Here is a 12351-nt window from a genome sequence, read left to right on the forward strand (position 1 = left end):
TTTTGTGACTGGAAGGCTGTATTCAGTGGGGTTCTGCAGGGCTCGGTACTAGGTCCCTTGCTTTTTGTGGTACATATCAATGATTTAGACTTCAATGTACAGGGTATGATTAAGAAGTTTGCAGATGATACTAAAATCGACTGGTTGATAATGAAGAAGAAACCTGCAAACTGCAGGAATGTATTAATGAACTGGTCAGGTGGGCTGAACAGTGGCAAATGTAATTCAATCCAGAGAAGTGTGAGGTAACGCTTTTGGGGATGGCTAACAAGGCAAGGGAATACATGTTAAATGGTAGGAAACAGAGAAGTGTAGAGAAACAAAGGGAACTTGGAGTGCATGTCTACAGGATCCCTGAAGGTAGCAGGCCAGGTAGATAAGGTGGTTAAGAGGGCATGAGGAAAGATTGGATAGGCTGGGTTTGTTTTCTTTGGAACAGAGGAGGCTGAGAGGAGACCTTATTGAGGTGTATAAAATTATGAGGGGCCGAGATAGAGTGGATAAGAAGGACCTATTTCCCTTAGCAGAGGGATCAACAGTCAGGGGGCATAGATTTAAAGTAATTGTTAGCAGGTTTAGAGGGGATTTGAGAGGATATTTCTTCAGAGAGTGGTGGGAGTCTGGAACTCTGTAAGGGTGGTAGGGGCAGAAATCCTCACCACATTTAAAAAGTATTTGGATGTGCTTACAGGGCTATGGGCCAAGAGCTTGAAAGTGGGATTAGACTGAATCGCTGTCTGTCAGCCGGCGCGGACAAGATGGACCAAAATGGCCTCCTTGCGTGCTGTAAATTTCTATGATTCTATTCTATGTGTGAGGTTATTCAGTTTGGATCCAAGAAAGACAATGGTGAGGGACTAGGAGCTGTAGAGGACCAAAGGCATTTAGGTGTCCATGTATATAGAATCATAGAATGATGCAACACAGAAGGAGGCCCATCATGCCTGCACTGGCTCTTTCGTAGAGCTTTTCAATGAGTCCCACTCCCTACTCTGCCCCCATAGCCCTGTAATTTGTTTCCCTTCAAGTATGTATCTAATTCTCTTTTGAATATTACTATTGAATCTGCTTCCACCACCTTTTCAGGCAGTGTGCTCCAGATTAAAACAACTCGCTGTGTAAAAACTTGTTTCCTCATGTCGCCTCTGGTTCTTTTGCCAATCAGCTGAAACCTGTGTCCTCTGGTTACTTCTACCACTGGAAACAGTTTTCCCTGATTTACTCTATCAAAACCATTCATGATATTGAACACCTCTATCAAATCTCCTCTTAACCTTCTCTGCTTTGAGGAGAACAACCCCAGTCTCTCCATGTAACTGAAGTCCCTCATCCCTGGTACCATTCTAGTAAATTTCTTCTGCACCCTCTCCAAGGCCATTACTCCAGCTGCGACCTAACCAGTGTTTCATAAAGGTTTAGCATAACTTCCATGCTTTGGTATTCTATTCCTTTATTAATAAAGCCAAATATCCCACATGCTTTTTTAACAGCCTTCTCTACTTGTCCCGCCACCTTCAAAGATTTGTGCACATACATCCCCAGGTCTCTCTGTTCCTGCACCCACCTTAAAATGTTACCATTTAATTTATATTGCATCACCTCATTCTTCCAAACAAAATGTATCACTTCACACTTTTCTGCATTAAATATCATCTGCCACGTTTCTGCCCATTTCAAACCTTCTTATTGTTTATTACATCCAAGTTTTGTATCATCTGCAAACTTTGAATTTATGCCCTGTATACCTAAGTCCAGGTCATAAATATATATCAAAAAGAGCAATGGCCCTAATACCAACCCCTGGGGACGACTAATTCCTCCCTCCAGTCTGAAAAACAGCCATTCCCCGCTACTCTCTGCTTTCTGTCCATTAGCCAATTCTATATCCAGAGTGCCGTAATCCCTTTAATCCCTTGGGCTTTAATTTTGCTAACATCTATTACGTGGTACTTTGTCAAATGCCTTTTGAAAATCTATATACACAACATCAACCACACTTCCGTCATCAACCCGTAAATCACTAAAAACTGATGCACAAGTATAAAAGTATTCAAAAAGGCGAATGGAAAGCTGCCATTTATCTTACAGGGGTCGGAATACAAAGGAGAGGAAGCAATGCTTCTGTTATACACAGCCTTGGTCGAACCCCATTCTAAAGAGGGTGCATGAACAGAGAGACCTGGGGGTGTATGTGCCCAAATCATTGAAGGTGGCAGGGCAGGAAGGGTTGAGAAAGTGGTTAAAAAAATACGGGATCCTGTGCTCCATAAATAGAGGCATAGGGGCCAAAATTCAGCCTCGCGAAAAGGCCTCTTACCATCGGACAGCAGCGGTCTAGCGGCAAAGTCTGGTGGCCGCCGATTTGTAGTTGAATGGCCGCCGCCAGCGAAATTCACCTAGTTGACTTTTACAGCGGTCCCCATTTCCACCTCGCTGCTGCCGACCTGTCCTAAGTACGTCATCAAAGAGGACACCGCCGATCTCCAGCACCTCTATCAAAATTCAGCTACACAAGTCATAGAATCATAGAAGTTTACAGCACGGAAGAAGGCCATTTCGGCCCATCATGTCCATGCCGGCCTAATCCCACTTTCCAGCTCTAGGGCCGTAACCCTGCAGGTTACGGCACTTCAGGTGCACATCCAAGTACTTTTTAAATGTGGTGAGGGTTTCTGCCTCTACCATCCTTTCAGGCCCAGACCCCCACAATACTCTGCGTGAAGAAATTTCCTCCCAAATCCCCTCTAAAACGTCTACCAATTACTTCAAATTTATGCGCCCTGGTTGTTGACCCCTCAGCTAAGGGAAATAGGCTCTTTCTATCCACAAAATTATCCCTCTCTCGCTCCCTCTCCTCTTTCCCTCTCTCACCCATTCCCCTCTCTCCCTCTCTTGCCCCCTCCCCTCTCTCCCCTCTCTCCCTCTCTCACCCACTCCCCTCGCTTACCCCCTCCCCTCTCTCCTCTCTCTCCCTCTCTCGCCCACTCCCCTCGCTTGCCCCCTCCCCTATCTCCCCTCTCTCACCCCTTCCCCTCTCTCCCTCTCTCACCCCCTCCCTCTCTCACCCCCTCCCCTCTCTCCCCTCTCTCACCCCCTCCCCTCTCTCACCCCCTCCCCTCTCTCCCCTCTCTCATCCCCTCCCCTCTCTCACCCCCTCCCCTCTCTCCCCTCTCTCATCCCCTCCCCTCTCTCCCCTCTCTCACCCCCTCCCCTCTCTCCCCTCTCTCACCCCCTCCCCTCTCTCCCCTCTCTCATCCCCTCCCCTCTCTCCCCTCTCTCACCCCCTCCCCTCTCTCGCTCCCTCTCCTCGCTCACCCCTTCCCCTCTCCCCTCTCTCGCCCCCTCCTCTCTCTCACCCCCACCGTTCTCGCCCCTCTCTCACCCCCTCCCTCTCTCCCCTCTCTCGCCCCCTCCCCTCTCGCCCCTCTCACCTTGCCCCCTCGCAACATACCCCCTCCTATTTCTCATCCACTTGTTGCGCTTGGCGACAACACCCAAACACACCGTCAGTTTCCACATGTACACTGATGGCACCCAGCTCTACCTCACCACCAATTCTCTCGACCCCCTCCACGGTCTCTGATCTCTCAGGCTGCTTGTCCGACATCCAGTACTGAATGAGCAGAATCTTCCTCCACCACAAACTCCGTTCCCTAACCACCAACTCCATCCCTCTCCCCGGTGTCATGTATTTCACCATCTTGCAATGACAATAGTTATGTAACTATAACTCATGCACACTGTACCTGTACCCTTGAAATGCACACCCTGACCACAGGGGGTGAGCTTGCAGGAGACACTCCTCACCTGGTTTTCCAGGTCTAAAAGGGGAGTTCCCACCCAGGGTCAGCACTCCTTGTTCCTGGGAATAAAGTGAAGGTCACAGAGTGACCGTGTCTGATATATACATGTCTCGTGTGAGTTTGTAACAAGGTGCAGAGACACTACATTTGACGACGAGAAACGGGAATCACCAAACCACGAGGATGGCCATCGGTGGCACAGAGGAACGCTACTGTGTGCATGAGGACTGGGACGACTTTGTGGAAAGACTCCAGCAGAGCTTTGTCACAAAGGACTGGCTGGAAGAGACAGCGGCTGACAAGTGGAAGGCGCATCTACTGACCAGCTGTGGTCCACAGACGTATGCGCTGATGAAAGACCTGCTCGTACCCCAAAAACCAGCGGACAAGTCCTTCGAAGAGCTCAGCCAGCTGATCAGTGAGCATCTCAAGCCAGCAAGTAGTGTACACATGGCCCGGCACCAGTTCTACTCTCACCGGCGTCGGTAGGGTCAAAACATCTCGGACTTCGTGGTGGAACTGCAGCATTTGGCCAGTCTCTGCAAGTTCTCCGTACCTGTAGCGGGGAGATGTTAAGGGACTTTTTCATCGAGGGCATTAATCATGCCGGCATTTTCAGGAAGCTCATAATGACCAAGGACCTGACTTTAGAAGGGGCGGCGTTGATAGCTCAGACCTTTATGGTAGGGGAAGAGGAGAGCAAGCTAATTTACACACGCAGCCCTGGTTTTAACGTTGCGATGAACCAGGGAGTTAATGTTGTAAAAGTGATACAGAACCCTGCAGTCAGGCAAGAGTAATTCGACACCGCCCAGGCAGGCAGGCAAGGGCAATTCGACACCGCCCAGGCAGCAACAAGCTCCAGGGTGGGCCTGCAACAGGGACAATGGAAAGGGGATCGGCAATTCACGCCATCATGAGGAACAATTCATCCCGTGATGGGACCATTAACACCCTCCATCAGAGTGCTTAGAAACAGCCAAATGGGCCATCAGAGAGGAATGCCTGGGAATAGTCCTTTTGTTAACAGCACTCTCAGCTCATGTTGGAGATGTGGGGGTAGACACACTGCCAAAAGCTACAGGTTCCAGCTTTATACCTGTAGGATTTGTAATGTCAGTGGACACTTGGCCAGGATGTGCAAAAAGGCAGTAGTGAGGCTAGTCTGTGAGACAGAGGAACCAGACGAGGGTCTGTAATGCAGGATGAGGCCTGGGGAACAACCATGGATGCTGAAGTTTAGAGAGTTCATGTGGCTGACGTCCACAGCTCATACACTAAAACGCCACCCATGATGATGACAGTCTTACTGAATGGCATCCTGGTGCACATGGAGCTGGATACGGGAACTAGTCAGTCACTCATGAGCGCCCAACAATTTGAGAGACTATGGCCACACAGAGCTAGCAGGCCCAAACTGGAACGCATTGCGATGCAGCTACGTACGTACACCAAAGAGATCATCCCAGTGCTGGGCAGTGCAAACTTGGTGGTAACGCATAATGGATTACAGAACCGGCTGCCACTCTGGATTGTTCTGGGAAATGGCCCCACGCTTTTGGGGAGGAGTTGGCTAGCTGAGATGAATTGGAAATGGGGGGATGTGCACGTCATTTCATCCGTGGAGCAGTATTGCAAAAGTTCGAGTCACTCTTTCAACCTGGTGTCGGAACGTTCAAGGGCACTAAAGTAGTGATACGCCAGACCAGTGCACCACAAAGCCAGAGTGGTGCCATACGTGATGCGTGAGAAAATTGAAAGTGAACTGGACAGGCTGCTCAGAGAGGGCATAATTTTGGCTGTTGAATTCAGCGACTGGGCAAGTCCCATCGTTCCCGTCCTCAAAGCAGATGGCTCGGTTCGGATTTGTGGCGACTACAAAGCCACCATCAACCGAGTGTCGCTGCAAGACCAATACCCGCTTCCGAATACACGCTGGCAGGTGGAAAGCTGTTCACGAAGCTGGACCTCACTTCGGCCTACATGACTCAGGAACTGGCGAAAGATTCCAAGCTTCTGACCACCATCACGACGCACAAAGGATTATTTGTCTACAACAGGTACCCGTTTGGTATTCGTTCAGCAGCGGCTATCTTTCAGTGAAACATGGAAAGCTTGCTCAAGTCCATCCCTGGAACGGTCGTATTCCAAGACGACAACTTTATAACGGGTCGAGACACTGAGGAACACCTCCGCAACCTGGAGGAGGTGCTACGCCGATTGGATCGGGTAGGCTTGTGGCTGAAAAAGGCCAAGTGCGTGTTTTTGGCCCCAGAGGTCGAGTTCCTGGGCAGGAAGATTGCCGCAGATGGGATCCAGCCCACTGAATCAAAAACTGAGGCGATTCACCAGGCGCCCAGGCCCGGCAACATGTCAGAGTTGCGATCATTCCTGGGACTTTTGAACTATTTTGGGAACTTTCTGCCGAACTTCAGCACATTGTTGGAGCCGTTACACATGCTCCTCTGTAAAGGTTGTGAATGGTTTTGTGGGGATTGTCAAGAATGGGCTTTCAATAAGGCGAGGAACCTGCTGTGTTCCAACAAAATGTTGACTTTGTATGACCCCTGTAAAAAACTGGTTTTAACATGCGATGCGTCACCCTACGGGGTTGGGTGTGTATTGCAGCAGGGTAACGATGACAGCCGACTCCAACCGGTGACTTACGCCTCCAGGTCGCTCTTCCAGGCAGAGTGTGGATACGGCATGATCGAGAAGGAGGCACTCACGTATGTGTACGGTGTGAAAAAGATGCACCAGTACCTTTTCGGTCGATAGTTCGAGCTAGAAATGGACGATAAGCCATTAACATCCCTGTTGTCCGACACCAAGGCTGTCAACGCTAATGCGTCAGCTCGCATACAGTGATGGGCCCTCACGCTGGCTGCGTATGATTACACCATACAGCACCAGCCAGGCACCGAAAATTGCACTGACGCACTCAGCAGGCTCCCACTGGCCACCACCGAGGGGGCGTCGGAGCAGAGCGCCGAGGTGGTCATGGCCATTGAGGCTTTTGACACTGTGGGCTCCCCTATCACAGCCCGACAGATTAAACTCTGGACCAACAAGAACCCCCTCCTATCCATGATAAAGAAATGTGTCCTGATTGGGAATTGGGCACCCGCACACAGGGCGTGCCCCGAGGAAGTCAGGCCGTTTCAGAGACAGGTGGATGAACTCTCCATCCAAGCCGACTGCCTGTTATGGGGCAGCCGGGTAGTCATGCCCCAGAAAAAAAGGAAAGCGTTCATCAGGGAACTCCACAGTGAGCACCCTGGCATCGTGTTAATGAAGGCCATTGCCCAGTCACATGTATGGTGGCCGGGGATTGACTCAGACCTGGAACACTGGGTTCGCAGGTGCACGACGTGTGCCCAGTTGGGCAATGCCGCCAGGGAGGCTCCACTCAGCCCGTGGCCCTGGCCCACCAGGCCATGGTCACGTATTCACGTTCATGGGGAAAATGTTCCTGATCGTTGTCGATGCATACTCGAAGTGGATCGAGTGCATTATATTGAACTCGTGCACGACATCCATCACAGTGGAGAGTCTGCGTACAGTTTTCGCAACCCACGGCTTGCCGGACATCCTGGTCAGCGACAATGGCCCGTGTTTTACCATCCATGAATTCCAGGAGTTTATGTCGGGCAATGGGATCAAGCACATCCAGACAGCGGCGTTCAAGCCGGCTTCCAATGGCCAGGTAGAACGGGCAGCCAAAGTCATAAAGCAGGGCATGCTACGCATCCAAGGACCCTCCCTTCAGTATCGCCTATCGCGCCTCCTGCTGGCCTACAGGTCCTGCCTACACTCGCTCACGGGAGTCCCACCAGCGGAACTCCTCATGAAACACACGCTCAAGATGCGGCTGTCCCACATTCACCCAGACCTGGCAGACATTGTTGAGGGCAAGCGCCAGTCCGAGCTCCATGATCGAGGCTCAATGGGGAGGTGTATAGAAATAGATGACCCGGTATTTGTTCTTAACCATGCTTTGGGACATAAAATGGCTTGAGGGCACTGTAATTGGCAAAGAAGGAAACAGGGTCATGGTGGTCAGACTAAACAATAGGCAGATATGCCTCAAACACTTGGACCAAGTAAAGACAAGGTTCAGCATAGACACGGAGGAATCGGAGGAAGAGCATGATGAGATAGCACCCACACCACTGCCAGCGTACGAGCAACAAAGACAGCCCTCAGCATGCACAGTCCCAGCGGCCAGCCCGGACAGGCCGGAATCACCTCAAGTGATTGAGACGCGTGCTGAGCACAGAGCCACAACTGCGGCGCTCCACGAGAGAGCGTCGACCACCCGATAGACTTAACCTCTGAAACTAAAAGATTCAAGGGGGGAGGTGATGTCATGTATTTCACCATCTTGCAATGACAATAGTTATGTAACTGTAACTCATGCACACTGTACTTGTACCCTTGAAATGCACACCCTGACCACAGGGGATGAGCTTGCGGGAGGCAATCCTCACCTGGGTTTCCAGGTATAAAAGGGGAGGTCCCACCCGGGGTCAGCACTCCTAGGTCCTGGGAATAAAGTGAAGGTCACAGAGTGACCGTGTCTGATATATACATGCCTCGTGTGAGTTTGTAACAAGGTGCAGAGACACTACACCCGGTAACTGCCTGAGGCCAACCAGACTGTTTGCAACTTCAGCGTTCTATTTGTCCCTGAGCTGAGCTTCCAAACTTATATCCTCTCCATCACCAGACCACCTATTTCCACCTCCATAACATTGCCCGTCTCTGCCCTTGCCTCAGCTTATCCGTTGCTGAAAGCTCATCCATGCCTTTGTTCTCTCTAGACACGACTATTCCAACGCACTCCTGGCCGGTCTCCGATCTTCTACCCTATGTAAAGTTGAACTCATCTAAAAATCTGCTGCCCGTGTCCTAACTCGCACCAAGTCCCGTTCACCCATCACCCCCTGTGCTCGCTGACCTACATTGGCTCCCGGTTAAGCAACGTCGGGATTGCAAAATTCACATCCTTGTTTACAAATCCCTTCATGGCCTCGTCCCTCCCTATCTCTGTAATCTCCTCCAGCCCCACAGCTGCCCGAGATGCCTGCGCTCCTCTAATTCTACCCTCCTCAGCATCCCTGATTATAATCGCTTAAGCATTGGTGGCCATGCCTTCTGTTGCCTGGGCCTCAAGCTCTGGAACTCCCTGCCTAAACCAATCCGCCTCTCTGCCTCTCTCTCCTCCTTTAAAACGCTCCTTAAAACCTATCTCGTCACCTGCCCTAATTTCTCCTTATGTGGCTTGGTGTCAAATTTTGTTTGACAATCGCTCCTGTGAAGCGCCTTGGGATGTTTTACTACATTAAAGGCGCTGTATAAATACAAGTTGTTGTTGTTGATCTCACCCCCTCAGTGCAATATGTGAATTTCTTCCTCAGTGGGTAGCACTCTCATCTCTGAGACAGAAGGTTGTTGGTTCAAGTCCCACTCCAGGGACATGAGCCCATAAATCCAGACTGACACTCCCAGTGCAGTGCTGAGGGAGTGCTGCACTGTCGGAGGTGTCGTCTTTCGGATGAGACATTAAACCGAGGCCCCGTCTATCCTCTCAGGTGGACGCAAAAGATCCCATGGCATTATTTCAAAGAAGAGCAGGGGAGTTCTCCGCGGTACCCTGGGGCCAATATTTATCCCTCAATCAACATCAGCAAAACAGGTTATTTGGTCATTATCACATTGCTGTTTGTGGGAGCTTTCTGTGTTCAAATTGGTTGTCGCATTTCCTACATTACAGCAGTGATTACACTTCAAAAAGAATTTCATTGGTTGTCAACCGCTTTGGTATATCCTGAGGTCATGAAAAGCACTATAGGAATGCAAGTCTATTGTATAGTTTCCGTTTACCCACTGTGTGCTGTACATGTACAGGAGCTGACACTGAGACGGGCTTTGTAGTACCAGACGGGAGTGAATCATTCCCTTTTACCCTCTACCACAGAAAATTGTTGAGTCCAGTTCGTTGGATATATTCAGGAGGAAGTTAGATGTGGCCCTTCTGGCTAAGTGGATCAAGGGGTATGGAGAAAAGGCGGAAGTGGGGTACTGAAATTGCATGATCAGCCATGATCATATTGAATGGCGGTGCAGGCTCGAAGGGCCGAATGACCTGCTCCTGCACCTATTTTCTATATTTCTATGTTTCGATGTTTCTATATCTAGGTCCCTCATAATTGTATACACTTCTAGTGCGGGAATCAAGAACAAGGGCCGCGATTTCACCTACCAAGGCGGGACCGAGGCGGGCGAGGTCGGTGGCAGGGTACGATCCCGCTGCTATCTCCATCATGGCCTACTGAATGACTTTCCCCTGATTGGGTTTGTTAAGCCCGTCCAGCATGGTTCCCTGCCAATTAAAAGGAAACAGGTCTGATGATGTCATTTGATGACACGTCATCAGCAAGTTTCCTTAAAGTGACTATATGCAAATTAATGTTGATAGTTGTGCTGTCAGTGTTCTGCAGCATTGAGCTGCTGCACACACTGACAATCACTGCACAAAGGTGCACGGCTGCACGCAGGCTCCCCCGTGACTCCCTCCATATACTTATGGAGGAAGTCACAGCACGTAGGGCCCAAAATTCCACATTGCCTTTATTTGGAACTATTTAAGATTAACAGCCGATTGTTTAAGTCGAAGTAGCGGCAAAAAAAGTCTGAAGTTTCGCCATTTTTCTTTTGGAATTTTGCGCCACACAGAAAGATCTTAACTTCTGTGGGTGGAGCTAATTGATAGCGCCGAAAAACTGAGGCACGTTCTGCGTATGCCCAAGCATTTAGGTTTCTAGGGTAACGTTTAATTGTAGAGCTTTACTCTGTAGCTAACCCGTGCTCATTTTTTCCATGCCGACCCGCTGAGATTTCCAGCATTTTCTGTTTTTATTCCAAATTCCAGTGTCCAGAATTTTGCTTTTGTATCTGTGCTGTACCTGCCCTTGGAGTGTTTTGATGCTGAAACTCCCTATTCCAACGGCTCGCAAATGGCCCGCCACAGCCACCCCTATCTCTGGCCGAATGCACCCCGCTGTCGCTCCTCTCTCCGGCTTGGTTTCCACCTCCCCTCCCCCCGGGCTTCTTTTGAAACCAAGCCCGAGCTCCTGTGTCCGGTCAAGGGAGCGATCCTGCCGGCCGGCACTCCGACCCTGTGTGCCTCGAGCCCGATGAGCAGCGGTTCGGTGGTGGAACTTCAGCTCATCGAAATTTCCTGAAATAAATAAAGTTTCTCTTTTCCCTCCGCACAAACAAACATTTTTAATTAGTTTGGATATAATAGAAGTCTTCTTCCCTCCCTACAAAACCTATAACTCAACTCCGATAAACAAGATGGCGCCTTTAACGCCGATTTCTATCTGACTCCGACTTGGTAAGGTAAGGATTTACAAAGCGGTCCCCAGTGCCGTTTTTTTTTCATCTTTATTGGCAAAACTTGCAAAAATGACCAAAAATGGCATTATGGTTGGGTTTAACCCCGAGTGATGTCATAAAAACGTTAACTAAAAAAATCGGCCGTCATCTGCTAAGGACGGCGTTATAACATTGGTGAATTTTGGGCCCGTAGGGAGCTTCTCTTCCTTTACAATGGGTGGAGGAGATCTCCCCAGAAGACCAACACTGCCTGGTTGCACATTACACAGGAGGGCCCAAGCAGGGTGTCATCAGGAGGACCTGACTGCAGTGGTGCAAACCTTTCAATGATCTCAGTGGATCATAAAACATGACTGCAAAACTGCGCTCAACCTCATCCTGCTGTGCCACTCATCACATCCCCATCGTTCTGCCTTCCCTACCCTACTCCCGCACATCCTTACTCACACCAACTGACCTTGCACCTCCACCCACCCCTCTCTATCTGCATTATCACTTCCCCATCTCATTAGCCACCCTTCACACTCGCCCTCATCCCTAGTGCAAGCATACCAACAAACAACACACAAAGGTAGGTAGTTGGGTGCTTTATGCAATGTTCATATAAAGGTTCTGTTAATGTGTTGTCAAACATTTAAATCTTTATTCGCTTTCTTGGACAGATTTGTGTGCACCTTTGGAAATGGCTTAGTGAGTTGCAGTAAATGGTGAGATATAAGGGTACCTCCCACAATGGTGATGAGTGTGAAAGGAATGGCTTGGGCATTGCAGGGATTCTTTGTCGTGTTTTTGTGGGGTGGTGCCAACCTGGCACATCATGTGGCAGCCAGGGTGTACAGCATCAAGTGAAGTCAAACTGCCCATGGTGAGGCCATCCCTGGCATCCCGGGCAGCAATGTGGTCAGGTGCTGATGCCCTGTGTCCTGTGCAGCATCAGTTGTGTGCGGAGAAGTTTGATGTTGTTGTTGGTGCTGCTGTTGTGCCTGGTGATGATGGTGTTGGGGCTGATGGTGGTGGGATTAGAAACGTAGAGACATAGAAAATAGGTGCAGGAGCAGGCCATTCGGCCCCTCGAGCCTACACCACCATTCAATATGATCATGGCTGATCATGCAACTTCAGTACCCCACTCCTGCCTTCTCTC

Source organism: Pristiophorus japonicus, chromosome 11 (assembly GCF_044704955.1).
Source record: "Pristiophorus japonicus isolate sPriJap1 chromosome 11, sPriJap1.hap1, whole genome shotgun sequence".
Taxonomy (NCBI): domain Eukaryota; kingdom Metazoa; phylum Chordata; class Chondrichthyes; family Pristiophoridae; genus Pristiophorus; species Pristiophorus japonicus.